The sequence below is a fragment of the Pseudophryne corroboree genome, chromosome 3 (assembly GCF_028390025.1).
Source record: "Pseudophryne corroboree isolate aPseCor3 chromosome 3, aPseCor3.hap2, whole genome shotgun sequence".
Lineage (NCBI taxonomy): Eukaryota > Metazoa > Chordata > Amphibia > Anura > Myobatrachidae > Pseudophryne > Pseudophryne corroboree.
This window is the reverse complement of record NC_086446.1, coordinates 65,942,881-65,962,601: the sequence shown is the minus strand read 5'-3', so window position 1 is coordinate 65,962,601 and position 19,721 is coordinate 65,942,881. Positions and strand designations below refer to the sequence as shown.

At 46.6% G+C, this 19,721-nt stretch overlaps 1 protein-coding gene across 1 annotated transcript in view; it reads left to right on the top strand.

Annotated features, from left to right (window-relative positions):
* LOC135057165 (uncharacterized) overlaps positions 1-19,721 on the top strand; it is a 208,438-nt gene that overhangs the window by 97,425 nt on the left and 91,292 nt on the right. The window lies entirely within an intron of this gene.

Sequence of the window (19,721 nt, the reverse complement as noted above, 5' to 3'; positions counted from 1 at the left end):
GCAGAGGCATACTTTAGTGTTAAAGCTAAGCAAGGAGACCTAGACCTAGGGCCCTCTGACAGAGTCAGCCTGCAAACCTAACATATTTAACATACAGCGGGCGGAGCTTAGCCTGTCGTCCCAGCATGTACAGCACTGAACAGGGCAGCATAAGAGGTGGAACAGGGCAGAGAAGGAGGCGAATTATTCTTCTCAGCACCAGCATTTTGACAGCATCAATCCGGGGAAGCCCAGAGGTGCGGCCTGACAAAGATTGTCAATATTCTTTAAATTCCGTAGCAACAGACGAAACGCATTGGGTGTACCTCATTGACTCTCTACACTAAAGATAAGCTCAAACTCTCTTATTATTTTAGTCTTGACCTTTTTAGGTTTTTTTTTAGAAGTATTTTTGTCCTTTACCCTCTCTTATATATGGTTCAGTTTAAAATTATTGTATATTTTTAGAATAAACCTATTGTTATACTTTTTATCTCAAAAATGTCTCCATTTATATATTTTTGTTTTAAAACATAAACTCTTAGTATTTAGCCTTCTTATTGATTTACTTTTAGAAACATTGTTGGTCGCTGATACCCCTATCCCCCATGCATATCCATATATATATATATATATATATATATATAGTTCCACATATATCGGCACTCAATAAACCACAAGTAAATACCTAGGTGCTGCAGTCCATTCACATATGCAGTGAACATGTTTGTCACTTCTGTTTTGTCTACATACAACCTGATGACGGTGGATTAACACCGAAACGTTGATGGAATCTTAAAGAGAATTTACTATTGGAGAATACATGCTCTACAAAAATCCTGTGAGTGCCGTCCTTTTTCTTTGGGATATATATATATATATATATATATATATATAGTGGAGAAAGAGGGCGGCACTCACGCAGGCTGTTGGAGGTGTAGAAAAATCAGTTTTATTGATCCGACATGTTTCGGGGACTAGCCCCGTCCTCAGGGCCTTAACTTGTTAAGGCCCTGAGGACGGGGCTAGTCCCCGAAACATGTCGGATCAATAAAACTGATTTTTCTACACCTGCAACAGCCTGCGTGAGTGCCGCCCTCTTTCTCCACTGTATTCACTGAGGAACTTACCTCTGGGAGGGCACCGCAGCACCTTAAAAAGATTGTATGAGGAGTGCCGGGATTCTCTGTATGTATGTATGTATATATATATATATATATATATATATATAGAGAGAGAGAGAGAGCGCACAAGCGCATTTAACCCGGCACTCCACCTATGTGTAGTAGCTGGTTTCGGTGCCCTCACAATAAATGGATAGACAACAGCAATTGTGCGGGACTCAGAAACGATTTTTCAAAAGAAACTCAAGGACACAGAGATCAAGTATTCAAAGTTTCAATCCCCATAGGATTTTCGTCAGGAATAAACAAAGTGCAAATCAAGCTTACCTAATAACCCCAAGAACAAACATGGACACACACAGATTGGCCGCGATCTCCAGCGCGGGAGCCCGACCCGGACCACTGATGCGGACACATGACGTAGGCGCACACATGCATGCCGCACGTCTAGCACAGATCAGCATAATAACGGCTAAACAAAAAAAATCAATGATATATATTATCAATATAGAAGCACAACATTGTAATATACTAAACTGGCTTCGGAGAAGCACCAGACAAAACATTAGCTGATGGTTCCCCAGAGCACAGATGTAGGTCAATACAATACAATTTTTTTTATATATATATAAATAAATATATATATATATATATATATATATATAAAATCTCTAAGCACGTATGTATAGATTAATGCAACACACACACACACACACAAATATATTATATATATATATATATATATATATTTATATCTAAGCACATTAAAAAGTCAGCATAGTGGCCTGACTAGCTAATGGAGTAGACCAGCTTTTACCCAGCTCCTGCTACTATCTGCCCTACCTGCTCCTTTCCCGCACTTCCAGAGGTGCTGCTCCCTCACCCGACTGCTGGGGACCCTGCTGATGCTGCCTGCACCTCTCACGAAGCTTGGGGACCTGTTTGCTGAGCCCCGCCGGTTGCGGTCTACATCACCAGGCGAAGCCGCAGCCTCAAGTAGTTGGCCGATCCTGGAAGCGGCGCGCGGAGCTCTGGATACCCGGCCGATTCCTGCTGCAGACCGTTGATATGGTCCTGCCTCTCTGCCCTACTGTGACTACTGGTGCCTGGGCCCCCCCCTGCCTGCTCTAAGCTACGGTTCTGGTGACCCAGGTAAGTCCGGCCTATACCTTATCAGAAGCAGGGGGCTAAATTTTAGAGAGACGCTGGGCCCGACTTCCAGAAGTTAACCCCTGAAGGGTTACCTCTTCTGTCTTGGTACATATTACTTTTTATATGATCAGTTTCCTTGTGGTGGTTACAGTGTAAAAGTGAATATTTCTATTTCCCTAGTGAAGGGTTAAAACATGCTATATGAACTCTTATGTGTTTGCATGGATGCGTGCTGCCCTGTGCTAGGTGCCTTTGTCTCTCATACAGATACCAGGCCTGTGTGGGTCTGGCATCCAAGGTCAGTTCCATACCAGATGAAACTTGTTCTTTCTACCCAAATATACTGTGTTACAAAAACTTTGTTAAATGTTTGAGAAACTTGTAGAAAACCCATATATGGACATCCGCCTTTTTCTGTTCTGCCTGGTAACTATTAACGAGCCAATGGGAGTGTAACGACATGTCAGTTACACCCATATGCATTGTCTTATATACTTTTGTTAACTTCATAATAAACAGTGTGAATTTTTACTGCTTGTGTTGTGCATGTACCTTGTGGCTAAAAGTTCATACTCCAGACGTCTAAGAGGCCATCACATCGAGGGTTAAAGAATATAAGGGCAAATCCTTTCAGCTGGGGGCTATGTCCGGAATTCAGTGATCGTCCCTGAATGGTAAGATAGAGAATTTATTGTCTGTCTTTGCCATACAGGATTGCGGTCATACACTGAAGCTGAATCCGTGTCAGTGTTCCGGGAACACGTGACAAGGTAATATTTAAGTCCGGGACTTAATATTACGAAGTTTTATGTAAAAGCATAAAACAGGTATCAGGGATACCATAGAATCTTTAATGTCTGGGACTTAAAGATACGTCTGAGAAAGGACCCGGGGTCCAAGCGCAATTCTCCAAAGACGTCAGTATCTGGGATACTTAAAAAAAATAGACCTGGGAGTCTATACGTAACGTAGAGAATACCTCGATTTGATCGTCTATATTCTTGTATGTTTGTAGTGAGATAAGTTCTTATATTTGGTCCAGACGGCTGGTAAGTTTTCGTCTGCCAGATATCTTTACTCAAACACTTTTCTTGCTTCCTGTCTAAAACGCTGTATTTTTCTGACATCTTGTACGAATGGTAAGTATCGTACCGTCAAAAGATTTCATGTTCTCACTATACAGATAATATTGTGATATTGTCAATGACTAATTAACTGGTTAGCTGATGCATGTATAGTAGAGTTGTAAATTTTAGATATTTTCCTTTAAAGTTGTACTGTTGATTTATATTACTGTCTGACAATGGGCTCTAGTCAGAGTAAAAAAACCTGCATATTCCCCGCCCCTCCCTGGTGAGACATGCAAGATGTATGTCGCCCGCAACTCTACCTCAGAGTATTACTTAGTTAACCCATGGGTGGATAATTTAGCGGGATGGACAGAGAAAGCAGGACAGGACCCATTCCTACGGGAAGGCAGTAATTACCCTTTCTATATGGAGATTTAAGAAAAAATGTCAGTTCCCAATAGCACAGAAGCGAAGCTGCAGAGAACTGTAAATCTTTGAAAATCCCTCTCGCCTCCCCCCTTTGCATTCCAATGTATCCTGCGCTCAGAGACACAAATCTCTTGGCAGCAGTAACCCTTTCACACTAGATGGGATCGCCTCCAACTTCACTGCTGGAGGGTGCGTCCACTAGCTCTATCCCTAGCACCAATAACCCAGAGTTTAGATAATAGTAAAACACTGTCCCAAGCCCACTATTACCCTCGATGGCTGTATATCTTATTTGCGCAAAGCTTGCAAAGGACGCAGCTATACACATATGAAGGAGGTCTTTAAAACCCGTGCTCCTTTGCCTGTGCTTTTTTGCCTGTCGCTGTGGCTTGTAAACAGAAACCTTCATAGTCTGTTACTGCGTTTTGGAAAAGGTTTAAGGACTGCTGGACAGATGACGCTGGCTTACCTTTGCTTAACTCAGAAAGCTTACTCATTTCCCCACCCACTCATGCCTATCAGACCTCCGGACGCTTTGACAGACAGAGCCGGCCCCGCAGTCAGGGAAGATTCCAAAGACCCCGCGCACTGACGGGGCCCGGAGGAGGGTATCCCAGCCTTTATTCAACTCTCCCGTCATAGTAAAGATTCACCTCTGCTGCCACTTATTATAAATGGAAGTAAAATTCCCTTTTTAGTGGACAGCGGTGCAACAACCAGTGTTTTGTGTTCTGACCTATGCAGTATCCCCTCTCACCAGAAAAGATAGAAGGTCTCCGCCCCATGATACAGCAATTCTTACAACAGGGTATTCTCAGACATATTGTATCACCATACTGTACTCCTGTGAACCCTGTTGCCAAAGCTGATGGCAGTATAAGATTTGTACAGGATCTCAGAGCGATCAATCAGTTAATTGTCCCAGATGTAAACTCACTCATTTCTGCAATCCCTGCAGATGCTGCGTTCTTCTCTGTAATTGATTTGAAGAATGCCTTTTTTTCAGCATACCTGTAGATTCACAGACACAATTACTTTTTGCCTTTTCTTTTGAGGGTAAACAACTTACCTGGTGCAGATTATTGACGCACCTGTTGTCTCCAGGCCACATTGAGGCCCTGGCAACCTCACCATGGTTCAGTCCTGCTACAGTATGCAGATGATCTGCTGCTCTGTAGTAAAACTGAGGAGGCCTGCCGAGAGGATGGTGTTTCATTACTAAACTGGCTTTGTGAATGTGGACACAAGGTGTCCAAAATAAAAATGCAATGGTGTAAAAAGCATGTTGATTACTTAGGTTTTGTGCTCACTCAGGGAGAGAGGAAAGTCAGTCCACAACGCATACAGTCTGTATTGGGCCTGGTCACCCCAACTACCCAGAAGGAACTACTGTCCTTCCTGGGTATGGTAAATTACTGCAGACAGTGGATATCTCATTGCTCTTATTATGATAACATTTTGAGACAAGCCACACTGAAGGACAAACCTAAAACTGTACAATGGTCACAAGAAATGTTAACTGCATATGAAAGTTTAAAATGTATGTTGATAAAAAGTCCGGCACTTGGCCTCCCCAATTATGTACTACCTTTCCATCTATATGCAAGGGACAATTGTAAAACCATGGCGGGGGTGCTCACACAGTTTCATGGAGGGAAGTTGCGCCCCGTGCATTTTTTTTCCAAAGTCATGCCAGTGTCTGTGCAAGGTATGCCTGCCTGCCTCAGGGCTTTGGCAGCCTGTGCAATGGTTGCAGAAATGGCCACTACCCTCACTTTAGGCCACATCACAGTACTCCACACCACACATGATGTCCTGGCAATACTTAAAGGCTTACACACACAGTACATGTCAGCACAACGCCTTAGTGGATATGAAGTACTCCTTTTCAGTAACCCTACCCTTACCATTAAGTACACTGCTAGTTCTTCTGGCCCTGCACCCATTCTCAATGCCCTTTTAGGCTTGAAAGGTCCCGAGGATGAACCACCCGACCTACATGACTGTGCTGCTTCCATTGAAGCTGAAACCTCTCCCAGACTTGACATGTCTCCCGTTCCCATACCAGGCGCAGACATAGTTTTTGTTGACGGCTCCTGTAGTAGGCCCAATGACAATGCATACCAGGCTGGCTATGCCATTGTCACCCTCCCTGACACTGTGTTGGAAACCCTACCAATACCTTATCAGTCCGCGCAAGCTGCAGAACTCATTGCACTCACTAGAGCATGTCCCTCCCTTGACAACGTCCATCTGCTCACTCAACTTCAAGCTGCTGCGACTAATACTGATCTCTCCGACTGGACTTACCCAATTCTGCAGAAAAAATCCTAAATCAGGATTAATCTGCAAAGAGGGGAAACCCTGTATACCCCAGTCCAGTGCCCCTTTGCTCGTTGCCCAGTGCCGTGGTGTTGGTCACCGTGGTGAAGCCACAACACTCCTCCTACTAACCAATGATTTTTATGTTACTAATGCCAAATCACTTGTGGACCAGTATGTTAGCAGATGCATCACTTGCCTCAGGAACAACCCTAATAAAGCTAAACACCAGCATCTTGAATACCCCACAAAAAACTCTAGGATACTCACCCTTTGAAATACTAATGGGTAGACCCTTTTCCTACACCCTGGGCTAAGAAACCACTAGTAATACAGGAAGGAGATCTAGAACTCATCAGGGAAGAGTATGTCAGGTCCCTGATAACAAAACTGAATGAAATTGAACATGAGGTTGTTTGTAAAAACCCTTTGAATCCACAGGAACCTACACACCCCTTTAAAGTCGGAGACAGAGTCGTGGTGAAGGTGCTCCCCAGGAACAAGAGCCCAGGAGACTTCACCTATGGTCCAGAGACAGAGGTCGTAGCAGTTACCCGAACAGCAGTCCTGACAGAGGAAAGTCCTACCTGGATCCATGCATCCCGAGTAAAAAAGGTTCCTAGACCAGACCTAGAGAGGGAAGCAAGTGATTCCAGTGAGGTACGAACCGGGGCAGACAGCCCTGACCTCCCACCTAGCGAAGAAAGAAGAACAGAAGAAGATGAGGAACCTGTCCCCTATCTTTATCCTGGGGACTATCTCGATAGCCCTACTGGCCCTCATTCACCTCACAATATGTGAAGTCGACATCACACAAACAGATGGGGTCCCCACCTTGTGGTACAATTCCTCCAATACACACGTAGCCACATACATCCTTGATTATTTCATGTTCCCTAAACTTGCTGACAACAAACACAATAAAAGCAACTGTTATGTCTGTGGCAAATCTAGGCCCCACCTAGGTACAGTGCCCCTTAATATACCCCTAGAACAGGAAAATTGTTTTTTCAGCCTTTTTAATGACACCAAAACAAATGACAGTCAGTGCGAAATGTGGAAAAGGGAATATCCCATATTGTCAAAAAATCCCAACCCAGGAAGCACCATAACCATATATCCTGGAAACTATACCTGTTATACATCTAACACCACCACAGGGAGAAATTTAAAAACCTTCCCACCAGGGTATTGTGCAAATAAGCATATTCATACTTGTAACTTTAATTCTTGTAGGCATTATAGTTTATTGTGTAATTCCCTGTGGAAAGAAACTTACCTCCAAAGGCATTGATAAGGCCCTGATGTACTATGATATAACCACCAGTCCTGTCACCTCCTCTGATAGTGAGGGACCCGACGATTATGTCCAATATCTCAAGAACTGGAGGAACAAGAAAGGAGCCTCACTCAAGAATCATGTCATATAATAATCATGATTCTAAGAGGGGATTGAAGGGTTACCTCTTCTGTCTTGGTACATATTACTTTTTATATGATCAGTTTCCTTGTGGTGGTTACAGTGTAAAAGTGAATATTTCTATTTCCCTAGTGAAGGGTTAAAACATGCTATATGAACTCTTATGTGTTTGCATGGATGCGTGCTGCCCTGTGCTAGGTGCCTTTGTCTCTCATACAGATACCAGGCCTGTGTGGGTCTGGCATCCAAGGTCAGTTCCATACCAGATGAAACTTGTTCTTTCTACCCAAATATACTGTGTTACAAAAACTTTGTTAAATGTTTGAGAAACTTGTAGAAAACCCATATATGGACATCCGCCTTTTTCTGTTCTGCCTGGTAACTATTAACGAGCCAATGGGAGTGTAACGACATGTCAGTTACACCCATATGCATTGTCTTATATACTTTTGTTAACTTCATAATAAACAGTGTGAATTTTTACTGCTTGTGTTGTGCATGTACCTTGTGGCTAAAAGTTCATACTCCAGACGTCTAAGAGGCCATCACATCGAGGGTTAAAGAATATAAGGGCAAATCCTTTCAACCCCCCTCTACTGACTCCCACACCCTGCTATATCCCTCTGTATACTGCTGGAGACCCTCCACAGCTGTGGCCCTTATTATTATTGCTCCCTGGCAAAGGGCTAAATCAATGTGCAGTACCAGGTCCTCTAGCTAAGGGGATCTAGGAACAAGTGGCTATTTTAACAGCACAGACTCAGATCTTCCCTGTATATGAGACTAGTAGGGCAGGAAACATTTTGAGAATTGGCTACTTACTTAATGCAGATGACGTTAAATATGAAGCTTATATTCCTCTATGCCTTGATATGATGCTGGTTACTCAGTGATATATTAATGCCAGGCTGATGTGGGTCTTTGCTCAAAGACGCATTCTTATGTAGCTCTGCACCTGTTCCTCACTACGGTTCAGACCAAACTACGCATTTATTGTTTTATTACTCACCGGTAAATCTATTTCTCGTAGTCCGTAGTGGATGATGGGGACTCCGTAAGGACCATGGGGACTCCGTAAGGACCATGGGGAATAGCGGCTCCACAGGAGACTGGGCACAACTAAAGAAAGTTTTAGGACTACCTGGTGTGCACTGGCTCCTCCCTCTATGACCCTCCTCCAGACCTCAGTTAGGATACTGTGCCCGGAAGAGCTGACACAATTAGGAAGGATTTTGAATCCCGGGTAAGACTCATACCAGCCACACCAATCACACCATATAACTCGTGATACTATACCCAGTTAACAGTATGAATACAACTGAGCCTCTCAACAGATGGCTCTCAACAATAACCCTTTAGTTAAACAATAACTATATACAAGTATTGCAGACAATCCGCACTTGGGATGGGCGCCCAGCATCCACTACGGACTACGAGAAATAGATTTACCGGTGAGTAAAATCTTATTTTCTCTAACGTCCTAAGTGGATGCTGGGGACTCCGTAAGGACCATGGGGATTATACCAAAGCTCCCAAACGGGCGGGAGAGTGTGGATGACTCTGCAGCACCGAATGAGCGAACTCTAGGTCCTCCTCAGCCAGGGTGTCAAACGTGTAGAATTTTGCAAATGTGTTTGACCCCGACCAAGTAGCTGCTCGGTTGCAAAGCCGAGACCCCTCGGGCAGCATCCCAAGAAGAGCCCACCTTCCTCGTGGAATGGGCTTTCACCGATTTAGGACACATTTTTCATTGCCGTAATCATATAACGGGTGGCTCTATTAGAATTTACACTAGTCTCGTCGTCGACGACACTGGAGTCAGTATCCGTGTCGACATCTGTGTCTGCCATCTGAGGTAGCGGGCGTTTTAGAGCCCCTGATGGCTTTTGAGACGCCTGGGCAGGCACGAGCTGAGAAGCCGGCTGTCCCACATCTGTTATGTCGTCAAACCTTTTATGTAAGGAGTCGACACTATCACGTAATTCCTTCCACATGACCATCCATTCAGGTGTCGGCCCCGCAGGGGGTGACATCACATTTATTGGCACCTGCTCCGCCTCCACATAAGCCTCCTCATCAAACATGTCGACACAGCCGTACCGATACACCGCACACACACAGGGAATGCTCTGACTGAGGACAGGACCCCACAAAGCCCTTTGGGGAGACAGAGAGACAGTATGCCAGCACACACCAACAGCGCTATATAACACAGGGATTAACACTATGACTGAGTGATTTTTCCCAATAGCTGCTTGTATACACAATATTGCGCCTAAATTTAGTGCCCCCCCTCTCTTTTTTACCCAATGTAGTCTGGAAACTGCAGGGGAGAGCCTGGGAGCGATCCTTCCAGCGGAGCTGTGAGGGAAAATGGCGCCAGTGTGCTGAGGGAGATAGCCCCGCCCCTTTTTCGGCAGACTTCTCCCGCTTTTTTATATGTATATCTGGCAGGGGTATTTTACACATATATAGTCTCTATGACTATATTATGTGTCATTTGCCAGCCAAGGTACTCTATATTGCAGCCCAGGGCGCCCCCCCCCCCCCCAGCGCCCTGCACCCATCAGTGACCGGAGTGTGAGGTGTGCATGGGGAGCAATGGCGCACAGCTGCAGTGCTGTGCGCTACCTTGATGAAGACCGAAGTCTTCTGCCGCCGATTTCCAGGAACGTCTTCTTGCTTCTGGCTCTGTAAGGGGGACGGCGGCGCGGCTCCGGGACCGGACGACCGAGGCTGGGCCTGTGTTTGATCCCTCTGGAGGTAATGGTGTACAGTAGCCTAGAAGCCCAAGCTAGCTGCAAGCAGGTAGGTTCGCTTCTCTCCCCTTAGTCCCTCGTAGCAGTGAGTCTGTTGCCAGCAGGTCTCACTGAAAATAAAAAACCCAAAAATAAACTTTCTTTTTCTAAGAGCTCAGGAGAGCCCCTAGTGTGCATCCAGCTCAGCCGTGCACAAAATTCTAACTGAGGTCTGGAGGAGGGTCATAGAGGGAGGAGCCAGTGCACACCAGGTAGTCCTAAAGCTTTCTTTAGTTGTGCCCAGTCTCCTGCGGAGCCGCTATTCCCCATGGTCCTTACGGAGTCCCCATGATCCTTACGGAGTCCCCAGCATTCACTTAGGACGTTAGAGAAAACCTCATAGAAAAGTGACACATCTCAACCAAAGAATTCTTCATCTCAAACGACCATAAGGCCTTTTCTCCAACCTACACCGGCCGAGACTGATCAAGAATTAATGGCGGCTAGTCCTTCTTCTTCTCCCTCTTCCTCTCCTGAGTCAGTGTCTAAAGGTGATCCTACCCTCTCTCCATCCTCTGATAGGAATTAACTTAAAGAAATATTTACTTTTCTTAAATCACTCCCCACTAAACAGGATCTTCAGGATACGATTAGACAGGAACTGGCGACAGTTAAGAAGGACATTTCACAACTATCAGACAGGCTGACAGCTGTTGAAGAAACCCAGGATACTTCTGATACACTTTTCCGGTCCTTACAGGATATCCTAACGGCTCAAACCATGGAAATACATTCTCTTCAAAACAGAATGACGGATCTGGACAACAGGGGAAGACGGAATAATATTCGCATAAGGGGCCTTCCAGAAGATGTCCCACAATCAGGTCTGATAGATACTCTCACGAAGATTTTCAAGGAATTATTGGAAAATGAGCCAAACACCACTATTGTCTTTGACAGAGCTCATCGATCTCTCAAACCTCATGGACTCTCCTCATATCGACCCCGCAATGTGTTTGCCCCAGTAAATTAAATTGCTATATTTAAGAACTGCCACTTTTCCAGTCATTAACATATAATAAATTGGCCTGTCTGAAGGCAGCGCAATATAGCAGTCACCATTTATTACAGTGGGGGAAATCCATTCCCAGGTAGAAGCCCCCAGCCCCCATTATTTCCCGGAGTGTGCGGATTTGGTAACACAGTGCACCACAATGATTATAATGCTCACCGCTAGTCACAGTAATAATATACAGTGACGTATTAGTGATATCTTGCACTAAAGAATGAGTCACTCCTGAAGATACACAGCAGTAATACACCTATAACGGCCAGACATTACCATCACTTATATATACTGTCACCCACCAAAGGGAATATATACGAGATGCTGGCTGTCAAAATACAGATCGGCGGCATCCTGGATCTTCAAATCCCAACTCCTACAAAAAAAGTAAGCCAACCATGATCCCTAACCCAACTCTCCCTCAGCCTGACATTAACCACCCTGCAGCCTAACCCTCCCCGGTTTTGCCTAACCCACCCTTTCCACAGCCTAATCCTAACCATTCCTGGGAGTGCATAACCCTAACCCCCCCTACCCGCAGCCTGACTCTAATACCACTTTCTTAACCTGGGTTGCGTGAACGGGAGCAGGGTCGAGGCAACGAGTTTCCCATTCACTTGGATGGGCGGCGCTCGGAGATCATGTGATCGCACCCTTGGAGCTCCCGTGTCAGGCTCCCGGGTGCGACCAGCTTCAGGCGGTCTGAAAGGGGTATAACCCTCCCACCCCACAGCCTAAACCTTACACCTCCACCAGCTTACCACTGAGGACTACCAGCATTTCGATCCATGTTGGTATTCCGGCCATGCATTCCGACTGCCAGGATACACTTGTTATCATTGGGAGGACACTGCATGTGCAGGGGTCTATTTACTGAGCAAACCTGTGGCTTTTCTCCACCAAAGCTTGAAAAAGCTGCAGGACCTGCAGCGAAACGCGTCAGGTGCCACCCTGATCACCGTTGCTTTGTTGCTGAACCAGTGCCCGGACCATACTGGATGCCCAGAGTTTGCTATTTGGTGGATTTTAACAGGCGTACTTAGGACCATCCCGCAAGTCAAGCTCCGCATACTGGTGAGGATTGAGAATATGCTACCAACTCCCAATTGAAGGATCATCTATGGGATATTTCTCCCTCCAGCGGCCTAAGAAGCGGTAATAACCCTTTTCGGGACTGTGCTATCAGCTCCTAAGCCTGTATATTCTGCTTAAACTGGTGTCCAGTTATTTAAAAGGAACGGACATTTCTGGTTCACTTATTCTGCCGGTGGTCACATTGACTTTTAATTGGTTATTAATCAGAGTTATTAATACATTTTTTAATCTGTTTTCATTCAATCCATCTCATTTTTTAATTTTTAGTATTAATTGAATTCAGCGCTGCTATTATTGGTTTTCTTTTAGTGTCCAAATCAAGTCTGTTTTTTTACTTGAATAATTAAATAAGAATTTACTTACCGATAATTCTATTTCTCGTAGTCCGTAGTGGATGCTGGGACTCCGTCAGGACCATGGGGAATAGCGGCTCCGCAGGAGACAGGGCACAAAAGTAAAAGCTTTAGGATCAGGTGGTGTGCACTGGCTCCTCCCCCTATGACCCTCCTCCAAGCCTCAGTTAGGATACTGTGCCCGGACGAGCGTACACAATAAGGAAGGATTTTGAATCCCGGGTAAGACTCATACCAGCCACACCAATCACACTGTACAACCTGTGATCTGAACCCAGTTAACAGCATGATAACAGCGGAGCCTCTGAAAAGATGGCTCACAACAATAATAACCCGATTTTTGTAACAATAACTATGTACAAGTATTGCAGACAATCCGCACTTGGGATGGGCGCCCAGCATCCACTACGGACTACTAGAAATAGAATTATCGGTAAGTAAATTCTTATTTTCTCTGACGTCCTAGTGGATGCTGGGACTCCGTCAGGACCATGGGGATTATACCAAAGCTCCCAAACGGGCGGGAGAGTGCGGATGACTCTGCAGCACCGAATGAGAGAACTCCAGGTCCTCCTCAGCCAGGGTATCAAATTTGTAGAATTTTGCAAACGTGTTTGCCCCTGACCAAGTAGCAGCTCGACAAAGTTGTAAAGCCGAGACCCCTCGGGCAGCCGCCCAAGATGAGCCCACCTTCCTTGTGAAATGGGCATTTACATATTTTGGCTGTGGCAGGCCTGCCACAGGGATGCAGTCACTTTACCTCCAATCATAATACCGACGGACTATATACCGACACCCATTGACCGATGGTCGATATCCCGACAAGGTCTAAATACCGACACGGACTAAATACCGACATGTGAAATACCGACAAGGTCTAAATACCGACATGTAAAATGCCGACAGGTCGAAATACCGACACAAGTTTTTCATGATTTTTTTCATTAAAACCGACTTGTTCATACTTTACCGTCCCAGTGGACCTGGAGGGGGAATATAATAGTGTGCCGAGCGCAGCGAGGCACCGTGCCCGAAGCATGGCGAGCGCAGCGAGCCATGCGAGGGGATGCGGTACACTTTATATGGTGTCCATGTTGATTTATGTCGACATACACACAAAAAACCATAAAAAAATCATGAAAAACTTGTGTCGGTATTTCGACCTGTCGGTATTTTACATGTCGGTATTTAGACCTTGTCGGTATTTCACATGTCGGTATTTAGTCCGTGTCGGTATTTAGACCTTGTCGGGATATCGACCATCGGTCAATGGGTGTCGGTATATAGTCCGTCGGTATTATGATTGGCGGGATATCATACCGATCCCCTGCCACAGAATGTGCAAGCTGAATTGTACTACACATCCAACTAGCAATCGTCTGCTTAGAAGCAAGAGCACCCAGTTTGTTGGGTGCATACAGGATAACAGCAAGTCAGTTTTCCTGACTCCAGCCGTCCTGGAAACTATATTTTCAGGGCCCTGACAACATCTAGCAACTTGGAGTCCTCCAAGTCCCTAGTAGCCGCAGGTACCACAATAAGCTGGTTCAGGTGAAACGCTGACACCACATTAGGGAGAAACTGGGGACGAGTCCGCAGCTCTGCCCTGTCCGAATGGACAATCAGATATGGGCTTTTGTGAGACAAAGCCGCCAATTCTGACACTCGCCTGGCCGAGGCCAGGGCCAACAGCATGGTCACTTTTCATGTGAGATATTTCAAATCCACAGATTTGAGCGGTTTAAAATGTGATTTGAGGAATCCCAGAACTACGTTGAGATCCCACAGTGCCACTGGAGGCACAAAAGGGGTTTGTATATGCAGTACTCCCTTGACAAACTTCTGGACTTCAGGAAGTGAAGCCAATTCTTTCTGGAAGAAAATTGACAGGGCCGAAATTTGAACCTTAATGGACCCCAATTTGAGGCCCATAGACACTCCTGTTTGCAGGAAATGCAGGAATCGACCGAGTTGAAATTTCTTCGTGGGGCCTTCCTGGCCTCACACCACGCAACATATTTTCGCCACATGTGGTGATAATGTTGTGCGGTCACCTCCTTCCTGGCTTTGACCAGGGTAGGAATGACCTCTTCCGGAATGCCTTTTTCCCTTAGGATCCGGCGTTCCACCGCCATGCCGTCAAACGCAGCCGCGGTAAGTCTTGGAACAGACATGGTACTTGCTGAAGCAAGTCCCTTCTTAGCGGCAGAGGCCATGAGTCCTCTGTGAGCATTTCTTGAAGTTCCGGGTACCAAGTCCTTCTTGGCCAATCCGGAGCCACGAATATAGTTCTTACTCCTCTACGTCTTATAATTCTCAGTACCTTGGGTATGAGAAGCAGAGGAGGGAACACATACACCGACTGGTACACCCACGGTGTTACCAGAACGTCCACAGCTATTGCCTGAGGGTCTCTTGACCTGGCGCAATACCTGTCCAGTTTTTTGTTCAGGCGGGACGCCATCATGTCCACCTTTGGTCTTTCCCAACGGTTCACAATCATGTGGAAGACTTCCCGATGAAGTCCCCACTCTCCCGGGTGGAGGTCGTGCCTGCTGAGGAAGTCTGCTTCCCAGTTGTCCACTCCCGGAATGAACACTGCTGACAGTGCTATCACATGATTTTCCGCCCAGCGAAGAATCCTTGCTGTTTCTGCCATTGCCCTCCTGCTTCCTGTGCCGCCCTGTCTGTTTACGTGGGCGACTGCCGTGATGTTGTCCCACTGGATCAATACCGGCTGACCTTGAAGCAGAGGTCTTGCTAAGCTTAGAGCATTGTAAATTGCCCTTAGCTCCAGTATATTTATGTGGAGAGAAGTCTCCAGACTTGATCACACTCCCTGGAAATTTTTTCCCTGTGTGACTGCTCCCCAGCCTCTCAGGCTGGCATCCGTGGTCACCAGGACCCAGTCCTGAATGCCGAATCTGCGGCCCTTTAGTAGATGAGCACTCTGCAGCCACCGCAGAAGAAACACCCTTGTCCTTGGAGACAGGGTTATCCGCTGATGCATCTGAAGATGCGATCCGGACCATTTTTCCAGCAGATCCCACTGAAAAGTTCTTGCGTGAAATCTGCCGAATGGAATCGCTTCGTAAGAAGCCACCATTTTTCCCAGGACCCTTGTGCAATGATGCACTGACACTTTTCCTGGTTTTAGGAGGTTCCTGACTAGCTCGGATAACTCCCTGGCTTTCTTCTCCGGGAGAAACACCCTTTTCTGGACTGTGTCCAGAATCATCCCTAGGAACAGCAGATGTGTCGTCGGAAACAGCTGCGGTTTTGGAATATTTAGAATCCACCCGTGCTGTCGTAGAACTACTTGAGATAGTGCTACTCCGACCTCCAACTGTTCTCTGGACCTTGCCCTTATCAGGAGATCGTCCATTTTCTTTAAAGAAGAATCATCATTTCGGCCATTACCTTGGTAAAGACCCGGGGTGCCGTGGACAATCCAACCGGCAGCGTCTGAAACTGATAGTGACAGTTCTGTACCACGAACCTGAGGTACCGTTGGTGAGAAGGGCAAATTGGGACATGGAGGTAAGCATCCCTGATGTCCCGGGACACCATATAGTCCCCTTCTTCCTGGTTCGCTATCACTGCTCTGAGTGACTTCATCTTGATTTGAACCTTTGTATGTAAGTGTTCAAATATTTCAGATTTAGAATAGGTCTCACCGAGCCGTCTGGCTTCAGTACCACAATATAGTGTGGAATAATACCCCTTTCCTTGTTGTAGGAGGGATACTTTGATTATCACCTGCTGGGAATACAGCTTGTGAATTGTTTCCAATATTGCCTCCCTGTCGGAGGGAGACGTTGGTAAAGCAGACTTCAGGAACCTGCGAGGGGGAGACGTCTCGAATTTCCAATCTGTACCCCTGGGATACTACTTGTAGGATCCAGGGGTCCTGTACGGCCCCAGCGTTATGCTGAGGACTTGGCAGAAGCGGTGGAGGGCTTCTGTTCCTGGGAATGGGCTGCCTGCTGCAGTCTTCTTCCCTTTCCTCTATCCCTGGGCAGATATGACTGGCTTTTTGCCCGCTTGTCCTTATGGGGACGAAAGGACTGAGGCTGAAAAGACGGTGTCTTTTTCTGCTGAGATGTGACTTAGGGTAAAAAAGGTGGATTTTCCAGCTGTTGCCGTGGCCACCAGGTCCGATGGACCGACCCCAAATAACTCCTCCCCTTTATACGGCAATACTTCCATGTGCCGTTTGGAATCTGCATCACCTGACCACTGTCGTGTCCATAAACATCTTCTGGCAGATATGGACATCGCACTTACTCTTGATGCCAGAGTGCAAATATCCCTCTGTGCATCTCGCATATATAGAAATGCATCCTTTAAATGCTCTATAGTCAATAAAATACTGTCCCTGTCAAGGGTATCAATATTTTCAGTCAGGGAATCCGACCAAGCCACCCCAGCGCTGCACATCCAGGCTGAGGCGATCGCTGGTTGCAGTATAACACCAGTATGTGTGTATATACTTTTTAGGATATTTTCCAGCCTCCTATCAGCTGGCTCCTTGAGGGCGGCCCTATCTGGAGACGGTACCGCCACTTGTTTTGATAAGCGTGTGAGCGCCTTATCCACCCTAAGGGGTGTTTCCCAACGCGCCCTAACTTCTGGCGGGAAAGGGTATACCGCCAATAATTTTCTATCGGTGGAAACCCACGCATCATCACACACTTCATTTAATTTATCTGATTCAGGAAAAACTACAGGTAGTTTTTTCACACCCCACATAATACCCTTCTTTGTGGTACTTGTAGTATCAGAAATATGTAACACCTCCTTCATTGCCCTTAACATGTAACGTGTGGCCCTAAAGGAAAATACGTTTGTTTCTTCACCGTCGACACTGGAGTCAGTGTCCGTGTCTGTGTCTGTGTCGACCGACTGAGGTAAATGAGCGTTTTAAAGCCCGTGACGGTGTTTGAGACGCCTGGACAGGTACTAATTTGTTTGCCGGCCGTCTCATGTCGTCAACCGACCTTGCAGCGTGTTGACATTATCACGTAATTCCTTAAATAAGCCATCCATTCCGGTGTCGACTCCCTTGAGAGTGACATCACCATTTCAGGCAATTGCTCCGCCTCCTCACCAACATCATCCTCATACATGTCGACACACACGTACCGACACACAGCACACACACAGGGAATGCTCTGATAGAGGACAGGACCCCACTAGCCCTTTGGGCAGACAGAGGGAGAGTTTGCCAGCACACACCAAAACGCTATAATTATACAGGGACAACCTTTATATAAGTGTTTTCCCTTATAGCATCTTAATATATAATCATATCGCCAAATAAGTGCCCCCCCTCTCTGTTTTAACCCTGTTTCTGTAGTGCAGTGCAGGGGAGAGCCTGGGAGCCTTCCCACCAGCAGTTCTGTGAGGGAAAATGGCGCTGTGTGCTGAGGAGAATAGGCCCCGCCCCCTTTTCGGCGGGCTTCTTCTCCCGTTTTTCTGACAACCTGGCAGGGGTTAAATACATCCATATAGCCCCAGAGGCTATATGTGATGTATTTTTAGCCAGTATAGGTACTTTCATTGCTGCCCAGGGCGCCCCCCCCAGCGCCCTGCACCCTCAGTGACCGTTGGTGTGAAGTGTGCTGAGAGCAATGGCGCACAGCTGCAGTGCTGTGCGCTACCTCATGAAGACTGAGAAGTCTTCAGCCGCCGATTTCTGGACCTTCTCTCTTCAGCATCTGCAAGGGGGTCGGCGGCGCGGCTCCGGTGACTCATCCAGGCTGTACCTGTGATCGTCCCTCTGGAGCTAGTGTCCAGTAGCCTAAGAAGCAAATCCATCCTGCACGCAGGTGAGTTCACTTCTTCTCCCCTAAGTCCCTCGTTGCAGTGAGCCTGTTGCCAGCAGGACTCATTGAAAATAAAAAACCTAATAAAACTTTTACTCTAAGCAGCTCTTTAGGAGAGCCACCTAGATTGCACCCTTCTCGGCCGGGCACAAAAACCTAACTGAGGCTTGGAGGAGGGTCATAGGGGGAGGAGCCAGTGCACACCACCTGATCCTAAAGCTTTTACTTTTGTGCCCTGTCTCCTGCGGAGCCGCTATTCCCCATGGTCCTGACGGAGTCCCAGCATCCACTAGGACGTCAGAGAAATAAGATTAATATGAACCTTCATTCCGATGGAACCCAGAAAAGTACAGGTGGGACCAAATTTTTAAAAGTGAGGGGTCCGTGGGACTCACTTTTTTGGGGGCTCAGCGTGATCACTGAGTTATGTGGTGAGGGACAAGATTCACTTCTGTTTGTATGATTGGAAGCCACCAGCACTGGTTTTACCTATTACATTGACCATAAATAATTTGAATTGGTCCTGGACCACCAACCCAGGTAACCCCTGCAAGTGTCCTGAGGCACCTCAGGGTGCCACGGCACACAGTTTGAGAACCAGTGCTGTAACCCAACCCTAATACGCTAACACTTAACCCAAGCCCAATACCCCTTTCAGATGGCCAGCTATGAACACAGGTTATTGGCACATGAGCACGCATAACCCGTGTTCATGTGCAGTCTGAAAGGTACCAGGGGAAATATGCTGGGTCCAGCAACCTGGCTCGCTGTGCAGTGTGAACGGGAGCTCGGTCGATGCGACCCGTTTCCCGTTCACAGTCATGTGATCTCCAAGCGCCGCCCCCGCCATGTCACCAACTCGGCAATATGACCGGTTGAAGACAGTGGCGGCAGGGTGCCTGAGGCGGGTCGCACCCTTGTAGCTCCCGTGTCAGGCACCCAGGTGCGACCCGCCTCAAGCAGTCTGAAAGGGGTACTACTGACCCCATTACCCTAACCCTAATACTCTAACCCTGAAGGAAGCCTGGATGGGCCATTTGATTTTAAACTTACTTCTATATTTGGTAACACTGTCCTCTTTACAGAGTGAACGGGAAATTACAAAAGAAAAATAGACTCCATGGCTACCATAGATGGCGGACTGC